We start from the raw sequence: 9,792 nt of genomic DNA, 5'->3' as shown, positions 1-9,792 counted from the left end.
CAAGCAAGAAAAGACTTCTCTTATTACCAACCAAGGGTTAAGACCTAATTGAATACAAATAAAAAACAAGGGCCAAAGTCCTTAAAGCAAAGGAAACAAAAAAGCCCACATACCGGGCTTGGAACAAGCACCCACACCCCAGGTAAAATAAAATTTAAAAAAAAAAGAAGAAGAAGAAGAAGAAAAAGACGAGGAAAAGGGCCTACGCCCCAGGCTATGGAAGGAGAGCCCATACCCTGGGGCACGGAAGAAAAGAAAAGAAAATCAAACAAGAAGCTAACTTCCTAGCATTTCTATACAGGATGCATTGCTAAGGTTAATGGGCTTGAAGATCTAGGTCGATGATCAGCGCAGATGCATGGATTAAATGATCAGTTTGGCTGGTTGTTTCTTCTCTCAGGGGTGCTGTCTTTGAGCAGAGTCATTTCTATACACGAGGATGGCCTATGGATTGTTTTGCTTATGGAGCAGATAGGCAGAACGATCTAAAGAGTCTCCATTTCTTTTTTTTTCTGGTTTTCTTTTCTTCCTTTTGGTCAGGGTTATGTTGTATTTTAAATTATTTTAAAATAATTTAATGTTTCAAAATTATCCTACGGATGTGTCTTTTCACTGAAAGGTTATATCCTTTCAATTTTTATTTTGAAAAGTTGTATCTTTTGAAGCCCAAGGGTCGCACCACTTGGGTTTAAATCCAATAGTCACAACCCTTTGTGAAAGGGTGTCTTCACAAAGTCTATAAATAGACTTCTGATTTTAAGTTTTTAAATGGATTAGAAAAATCAGATTTCCTTTTAAAAATGTGTTCAAGTATTTTCTAGTTCAGGTTAAGACTACAAGTGGTTCGAGCCCGTGTACAGTGAGTGCACCGCTGGGACCGGGTCATAGTCGTTGTATCCTGGAGGTCGATTGCTCTGGAAACCTGTTGCACTTGGGACGCTGTCCAAGGGGAGCAAATTCGATTTCAAGCCGAGTGACTCACGTCACGCCTCGACTTCTATAAATCGATAAGTTTTATTTAATTTTTAATTTTTAATTTATTTTGTTTAAATAGTTTTTCAAACTCCATATTCCAACAATCTTGAAATCGAATTTGCTTTGGAAAACTATTTAAGAATTATGGTTGCATTTATTTGGTTGGAATAGCCCAAAATGAAACCACACCAACCCGATTTGTGGGCCATGACTCATATAATCTAGAGTTGTCATATCTCACATAATGGTCAAGATCTTGTAGATGCTTATTATGTAAGTTCTTTATACCACATGTACAAAAGTGAACGTATGCACTGACTAAGCAGGATATACACTGATTTTAACATCCCTGTACAATAAAGATCAACCCATATAATCTGGAACTATCATATACCATCTAATAGTTAGGATCTTATACATATTTGGTATATATATTTTTTGGACCACCTGTGCAAATCATCTAAAAGACTTAAAGTTATGCACTGATGCTATAGCCTATTGATTGTTTTTATGTTTATGTCATTGACAATGCCAGTCTATCACACACAACAAGATCAAGTCATATGTGGTGCTATACCAAGTAGGTATCCACTAATATTTACCATTTGTGTACAATGAGGATTGATCTGCGATGTATATAAAACTAGGATATCAGGGTGGGAAACAAGTATTAGGAACTTTTTTAACCACCATGCATGCATAAACAAAGGAGAGCCACTTTCACAAAAAATTTTTAAAATATAAATGATGGGAACCATGTGCACCAATGATGGTACTATACACACGAACATTATTATACATGTGCAAACTAGAAGTAAAGAACATCATGATTTTTTTATGTTATAAACCTTGCTAGTCATCCTCCCTCAAGTCGTTGCTTGCTTATGCCAAACACACATGATGATCCAAACTATTCATCCTGGGCTTCTTGTTGTTGTTGTTGTTTATATGTATAAATCCCGACCCGGATTCTGGATTTGTAATGTTGTGAGAATGAATGACAGTTGTGAATGTAGGGGGGATCTAATGGGTTCAAGGCCCTAAGATTTTAAAGAGAAAATAAAATATTTTCTCATTTCTATTTTCATCTCCAAGGTTTTGTATGGTTAGGATTATTTTAATGTCTATCCTCTAGTTGTGTCTATTGTTAAACTTTTGCATGGACCAAAATTCTTGATGCTTAATATTCGTTACATACATCAAGTGTGTCCTTTGATGTCATATTATGGGGTCAAAATATCATGCTTGGATCTCTGGTTACTATATAATAAGAAACGGCTCATATAAAAATAAATAAAAAATAAAATAAAAAAGAGTAATAATGAACCGATAATCTAACTCCTTTTTCAGTGGGAATGAAGTGGACAGTTAGAATCATTTATCCTAATTACTCGTGGGTTTGTTCTCTTATAAGTTTGCTTTCCTAGGCAACTTTTTAATACTTTAACAAGAGCACCATGGTTCATACACATGCAATCTATAATTTTATATGCTATATGTCTTTGGATAATCTAATCTAGGCCCAATTTTGATGATCAAGATTATTCAGTTAATGTGTCGGACCATGTATAATGTGTCACCAAAATATTCTTCCATTGGACAATCTTACATGTCCAACTTATGGACTGTAAGTGGATGGTTTATTGTTTACTTTATGATGGAAGATTTTGAGAAGATATTTGATGGCGACTAATGGTGGGTGGCACAAGAGTACATGGTCTGAATCGTGAAAAATTGGGCCTACTATATTATTGGTGCTAGAACAAATATAACATATCATTTTAATCAAGTGCATGTTAAGGAGTTGATTTTTGTATGATTGATATGCATAAAATGAATACCTATATTGATGTTGATCTTTAGAAATACAGTAGAATGCATGGTTTCACACTAAGGCATTACTGCATACATGTTTGTAAAATAAATGTTCATTAGTGGGTTATTCTTTATATTTATAGTGACCTAAAAATTAAGTTGTAACATGGACTAACCATTAGTATGAATAACTTTTATAATAATGAGTGCACACAAGGAATAAATGAGTATGCTATATTGAACTTAATCAAATCAATGACCAAGTCTATCAAACCATGGGCCCACTTATCATTGTGTATCTATAGATAATGCACATTAATTTGTTTGTATCATTGTATGTATCTTGTGGCCTTTAATCCATCCTATGTGGATTTATGATTGATATGTTCAAGTCTTGTACAAAATATATTGTTTCCATTATAATATGAAACATTAAACAATGTATGACTCTTGATACATAGACACTCAGATATTGTACATATGTAGAAAAGATCTCATTTATAAAGATTTTAAATTGTGGGGGTTATGTACTTGGGCAAATGTAATATTTGTGGGATGATTGGGCTGGTATATTTTTAAAATATTACCTTTTGCATGCCTAATAGATAAAAGATATAGATCTTACATGTGTATTACTTTTACGAATATTAAGTTCTTGAAATTCATATTAAATGAATGATTGTTTTTCTGGAGTTTCACTTACCATGAAGCAAATGGTGACTTGAGTTTCTCAAGTTGACTAGTAGTAAATGTGCATTAATTCAATGTTAATTTCATCCGATCATGTGCCAATATAAGACATGTGTTAGTCAATTCATATGATGGTTCCTACGAAAGATTTTTCTTAATAGATTTATCAGGTGAGCCATAAATATATCTATCAAGGCTAAATCTGAAATTGTGGGGGTGCACTCGGATGCATAAACCACTTAACACATGGAATCCAAGTTTAGTCAATATGTATTTGATAAATGGGTTGACATAAAATTGAAGATTCGCACTAAGAAAAATATATATTGAATGTTATGGATCAATATGCACATGTTTTACGTTGATGTGTATGTCTTTGAGACAAGGTGTCTGGAATTAAATATGTTGCATGTTTTAATGATTAAATTGGTAGCCATCAAATGAATGGTAGAAAGAATATTGGTAGCAGTCTGAATTCATAAGATGATTGTTAGATCAATGAGATTTTTATGTTATATTTGATTCTTATTGAAGGCTAGATTTGGACATTTGAGATTGGTATTCATATAAGACTATAAGTTTATGTAATGAACTGTGTTGTTTTACCATCAACAAATGTATCTAATAACCAAACTTATTCACATATGGAGCTCATTGTTTAATCCATCGATCAAGATACTTGGTAATGAACTTGAACATTTCTCCTGCATATTCAGTTGCCAAATATCTATTGATTATAATGAATTCTAATCACTAATTGATAAATTGGCCAACCTTTCATGTGTTAAGGAACATATGATAACATGATAATGTTGCGATATGATTACATGAAAGTTATACTCTATTTTAGTTGTCATATGTCTATGCATGATAGATTACTCCAGCCTCTTTACATTACAAATACAATAAGGTCGATTGACTTTATCACCAGTTAGTTGAATTGTGGGTAGTGAAGTTGCTTGCATTGTAAGAGTACATTTAAAGATAAGAAAGTTGGTTGTATTCAGAACCAGTGATACGACAACTATCATAATAAAAGTGATGCTCAGTATCTATTACTTGATGGAGTCATAATTGTTGACTCTGTGAGGTTGGAAATGAGTTCAGTATGCTTTGACTTAAGATATGAATAATCAAAGAGGCTGCAACTAACTGTCAAAAACTTGATTAAGGAGCAAAAGGAGGAATCAGCCTAAGCAGAGGCTCATTTATGAGTAGCTAGTTGGTGAGGCAATAGTTTGCCAATACGATGATCCCTAGCTGATCTGAAAGGATGATTAGCTACAATGGGACTAAGACATGGCCAAACTCATATGAGAAGGAAGCCTGATGGAACATTGACGGGTTGAGGTAAAAGGCCTACGGGTCATAAATCCTCTGACCAAGTGACTATCTAAAAGATTAGTCAATGATACATCGAAGGGAATGGGGCTGAGCCTAATATATGAGCTACCAGTGTTGACAACCCAACCTATACGAGTAGAGATCCTATTAGATAGGTTCAATGGGTAAACAACAAGACACGAGGTAGACGATTGCACTGATGTAAATGAGCCCATTCTATGGTGTACAGTGCGAGCAACAACGCAAAAGGATGAGTTTTTAGAACTCTTAATGAATCTATAGCCATATATTTAGTGGTGTATACAGTTGTTGCATACACTTGATGGAATTCACCTATATGGGTGTGGAGGTGGAGGCCGCTTCTTATGAGAATCTAGGCGAATTCTCTAGAGCACTCATGAAATTAAGGTAATGGTGCATGGCCGAAACGCACCGAACCGCAGAATCACTTGTAGCGGAAAAGTTGTGTGAGTGGCATGTACTTGCGATCTACATCAAAAGGAATCAGGTTCAAGACTATGGTGTCACTTGATTCCTGTAGACCTGTCATGTTTACTCTAATGTCGGTTCAAGTCTATGGTGACACCGACACCATTGCACAATTCTTCCATCTTAACATGAAATGTCAAAAAATTTTGAAACATGTGGAGGATTGTTATATTTTAAATTATTTTAAAATAATTTAATGTTTTAAAATTATCCTACGGATGTGTCTTTTCACTGAAAGGTTATATCCTTTCAATTTTTGTTTTGAAAAGTTGTATCTTTTGAAGCCCAAGGGTTGCACCACTTGGGTTTAAATTCAATAGTCACAACCCTTTGTGAAAGGGTGTCTTCACAAAGTCTATAAATAGACTTCTGATTTTAAGTTTTTAAATAGATTAGAAAAATCAGATTTCCTCTTAAAAATGTGTTCAAGTATTTTCTAATTCGGGTTAAGACTACAAGTGGTTTGAGCCCGTGTACAGTGAGTGCACCGCTGGGACCGGGTCATAGTCGTTGTATCCTGGAGGTCGATTGCTCTGGAAACCTGTTGCACTTAGGACGCTGTCCAAGGGGAGCAAATTCGATTTCAAGCCAAGTGACTCACGTCACGCCTCGACTTCTATAAATCGATAAGTTTTATTTAATTTTTAATTTTTAATTTATTTTGTTTAAATAATTTTTCAAACTCCATATTCCAACAGGTTATACGATAGGCTGCCCTTGGGATTTTTGACCTGAGCTCTTCCTAAATGTAATCAGCATTTCCTCTTTGTGAATAAAAGTTTTTGTTGGTTAAAAAAAGAAAGAAGCTAACTTGCTAGCAATAATAATTTGAAAGGGAACACCCAAGGGAGCCCTAGACAATCTTAAAATAAGAGATTTCTAGCATTTTCTAATAATTCATGGCGAGAGATATAAGAGTGCACCAACTTATAATAGACGCATTGTCCATGAAGAAGAGCTTGGAGTAGAGTTCTCACACCTCCTTATTATAAATTTCAATAAGAGCATCTCAAATATATATAATATTTAATATGGAGATGCTAGCAAAAAGGGTTTCTACACTTTTATCTCCCAACCTATGCATGTCAACCTCTACCTAGATGGCTCGAGGAGAGACGAATGAACATGAGGCCAATTCTTGTAAGAATGGTGTTTTTCTTGTTATGATATGTACATAATTCAGTGTGTGGAATCGATGTTTATATAAAAAAAAATGTATTGAAATATATATGTAATAAAGTATATGAAACAATAAAGATGGTCAACGACAGAAGTGATCCAGACCATCAAACCTTAAATCGGGTGTATCTTGCAATCCGGAATGAGTTACCTGACGTAAAATATATGATTTTGGGGTAGAACGAGCTACTGAAGCCAACCAACCCGACTATGCTAGGTTATGCAGCCCGAAATTATGAAAAACCCCTGGATCGATGGTCGTTTCCCTGTTTTAATTTCGTTTTTACTATAAATAGTAAGTTTTAGTTTGATTATAACTCTTCATCCATCGGGCTTTAGGAGTTGTGCCCAACGTGAAAAGAGCTTAGAATAATTAGGAGAACGGTTTGGTGAAGCCAAATAGGACACTTACTATTTTCGGCCAAAAACCTTACGCACTAGTAGACATCACGACTGTCTATTACTATTTATAGTAAGTCACGGATTCTAGGAGTTTGAGTTGTAGTTTGATTTTGATTTCTTTCCCATTGCTTGGTACCCCTATTTAAAGGGTTGTGAACTCATTTTTATTCATCAATTAATCAATTTCGAATTTCTTAGAATTTATTTCTATTTTCTGCTTTCTTTCCTCGTGGATTCGAGAAGTCTCTGTGAAGAGTCCAGAGAAGCTCTGTGGATTCGGAGTAGTTATCCTCGTCACGTTCATCCTTGCGTCATTTATATAAAAAAAATGTATTGAAATATATATGTAATAAAGTATATGAAACAATAAAGATGTTTTCTTGTGTGATGGTTGTCTTTTAACTAAAGTTTTTTAAGCCAAAGAAAAAATATACCTTCTAGGAATGATAATCATTTTTCCTTATATATAGTAATGTATTATGAAAAGTAAAAGAATGCATTTATTTATCTAAGAGATGGTTTCAGTTTCTTTTTTAGAAGGCAAGCAAGATAAGACTTCTCTTATTACCAACCAAGGGCTAAGACCTAATTGAATACAAATAAAAAACAAGGGCCAAAGCCCTTAAAGCAAAGGAAACAAAAAAGCCCACATACAAGGCTTGGAACAAGCACCCACACCCCAGGTATAAAAAAATAAAAAATTAAAAAAGAAATAAAAAAGAAAGAAAGAAGAAAGAAGAAAAAGACAAGGAAAAGAGCCTACGCCTCAGGCTAGGGAAGGAGAGCCCACACCCTGGGCCATGGAAGAAAAGAAAAGAAAATTAAACGAGAAGCTAACTTGTGAGAAAGAATAATTCGAAAGGTAGCACCCAAGGGAGCCCTAGACAATCTTAAAATAAGAGCTTTCTAGCATTTTCTAATAATCCATGGTGAGAGATATAAGAGTGCACCAACTAATAGATGCATTGTCCACGAAGAAGAGCTTGGAGTAGAGATCTCACACCTCCTTGTTATAAATTTCAATAAGAGTATCTCAAATATATATAATATTTAATTTGGAGATGCCAACAAAAAGGGTTTCTACACTTTTATCTCCCAGCCTATGCATGTCAACCTCCGAGATAACTCCCTAGATGGCTCTCAAGGAGAGGAAAGAACATGGGCCCAATTCTTGTATCATTTATTTTAACACAAAGTATTTTTCACCAAGGATTAGGATATCTTTGATCATGCAATTGGAGCACAAGAAGACTCGCTTTATTATACGATGTATGTGGATATCCCAGGCAGCAAAGAGGAAGCTTGTGGAATTAGCACCAATAACTACCTTAAAAAAATGACTCACGATCTCAAAACATTAATGATATGGTCTATGAATGGCTTCCTTTGAGAGGGTTTAGAATTTAAAATATGGTTATTTCTCCCTCCAAAATATTTTAAACAAGGGCTGGGAAATAAAGCTTCCTCAGGATGTTAGGAACATGACACATGTAACCCTCGAAAAGATTTCTAATAGATTGAAGAATGGGGATAAATAGCTAAATGGGCTTTAAGTGAAGCTTTCCCAAATCCAAAGGATAAAGAGATGATGAGTTGTGGCTTCTATAATTAGAAGAGAAAAGAAGAAAAAAAGAAGAAGAAGAAGAAGAAGAAAAAGAACGATCACCCCCCTCTTTTTAGTAATGGGGTTCTCTTTTTGAAAATAGGTGTGGCCCATCTCTTTTTGTTGGGACCCACCCGAAGGGCTTAAAAAAAATAAAAAATCCACACTCTGGAAATGTGACTATGATGATGGTATTGTAGCACAATGCAAAGTGTCTATCGAATATACTCCAGTATACGAGAGCATAACCAGTAACCTATGTCTTTTTTTACATGTAACCCAAATGTAAAGAGCCTTGAAACTATCATCATGGGAGCCTCATGTTGCCCGAATTTATCCAAAAATCACATATATTGGATAAGCCTCCTCATCTTTGGAAAAGAGGTTTTTTTTTTTTTGTCATTAGAAGAGGAGGCATTCCAAAGAACTTCAATTGGCCTTGTTGCAAGCATCTTCTCCTTCTTTAGAAGGCCATTAATAAAATTGTTAGTTATGAAGTTGGTGTATTTTTATGGCTTGTTGGGGGGCTTAGAGAAACAAACAAAGAAACGATTGAATTTTTTTTACAACATCTTCTATAAATTATTCTTTGAAAAATGACTTCTTTAAGTGCTCAGAAAGTATTTGGGTGGAAAATATTTTCCAAGAAAATGATATTTTCCCTAATTGTGAGTTCATCTAAAGTTGGAAAACGTTTTCCAAGAAAGCCTTTTTATAGAAGAAAAAAAAAGTCCTATAAAATATTCCTGACCGTCCCCCTAAAAATTTTCAAGAAAGCTTTTTAGATTAAAATAAGCACTAAGGTGTTGTACAAGCAGTTTAAGTCCATTGTTGATTTGAGATTTCAAAAATGTGAGGCAAATTATTGTGCCTATGTTCATCGATATGGTACAAGTGGCTTCATTATCTTATCATTGAGTATTAATCACATTATGGTTGTACATCTTAGTAAAGATACATATTGTAGTGTAAAACCTTGTTTGGTTAGTCAATTCGATATAAACAAGTTTAGGAGTCATTAATCATATTCTTCAAATGACCATATTTGGAGCAAAAAAGCACAAAAGTGTACATTGTTAGACACCTCACATACCTTGTATATCTTGTTACCTTGTATATCTTATTTCTATAGATAGGAGATACTGCGTTTACTTCTTTCCTTGTATAGACGGTTGTAATCTCTATATATTCAACCCCATTGGGTTGTCTCAAATACATAGAAAATCTTCTGCATCTCTTGGTTTTCATGGTATTAGAGCCAAGTTGATCCGAAACCGTTCCTGCGTCGTCCGTTC

The sequence above is a fragment of the Magnolia sinica genome, chromosome 17, assembly GCF_029962835.1.
Source record: "Magnolia sinica isolate HGM2019 chromosome 17, MsV1, whole genome shotgun sequence".
In the NCBI taxonomy this organism is placed as follows: Eukaryota; Viridiplantae; Streptophyta; class Magnoliopsida; order Magnoliales; family Magnoliaceae; genus Magnolia; species Magnolia sinica.
The sequence above is the reverse complement of the archived record's forward strand: the minus strand, read 5'-3'. Positions refer to the sequence as shown.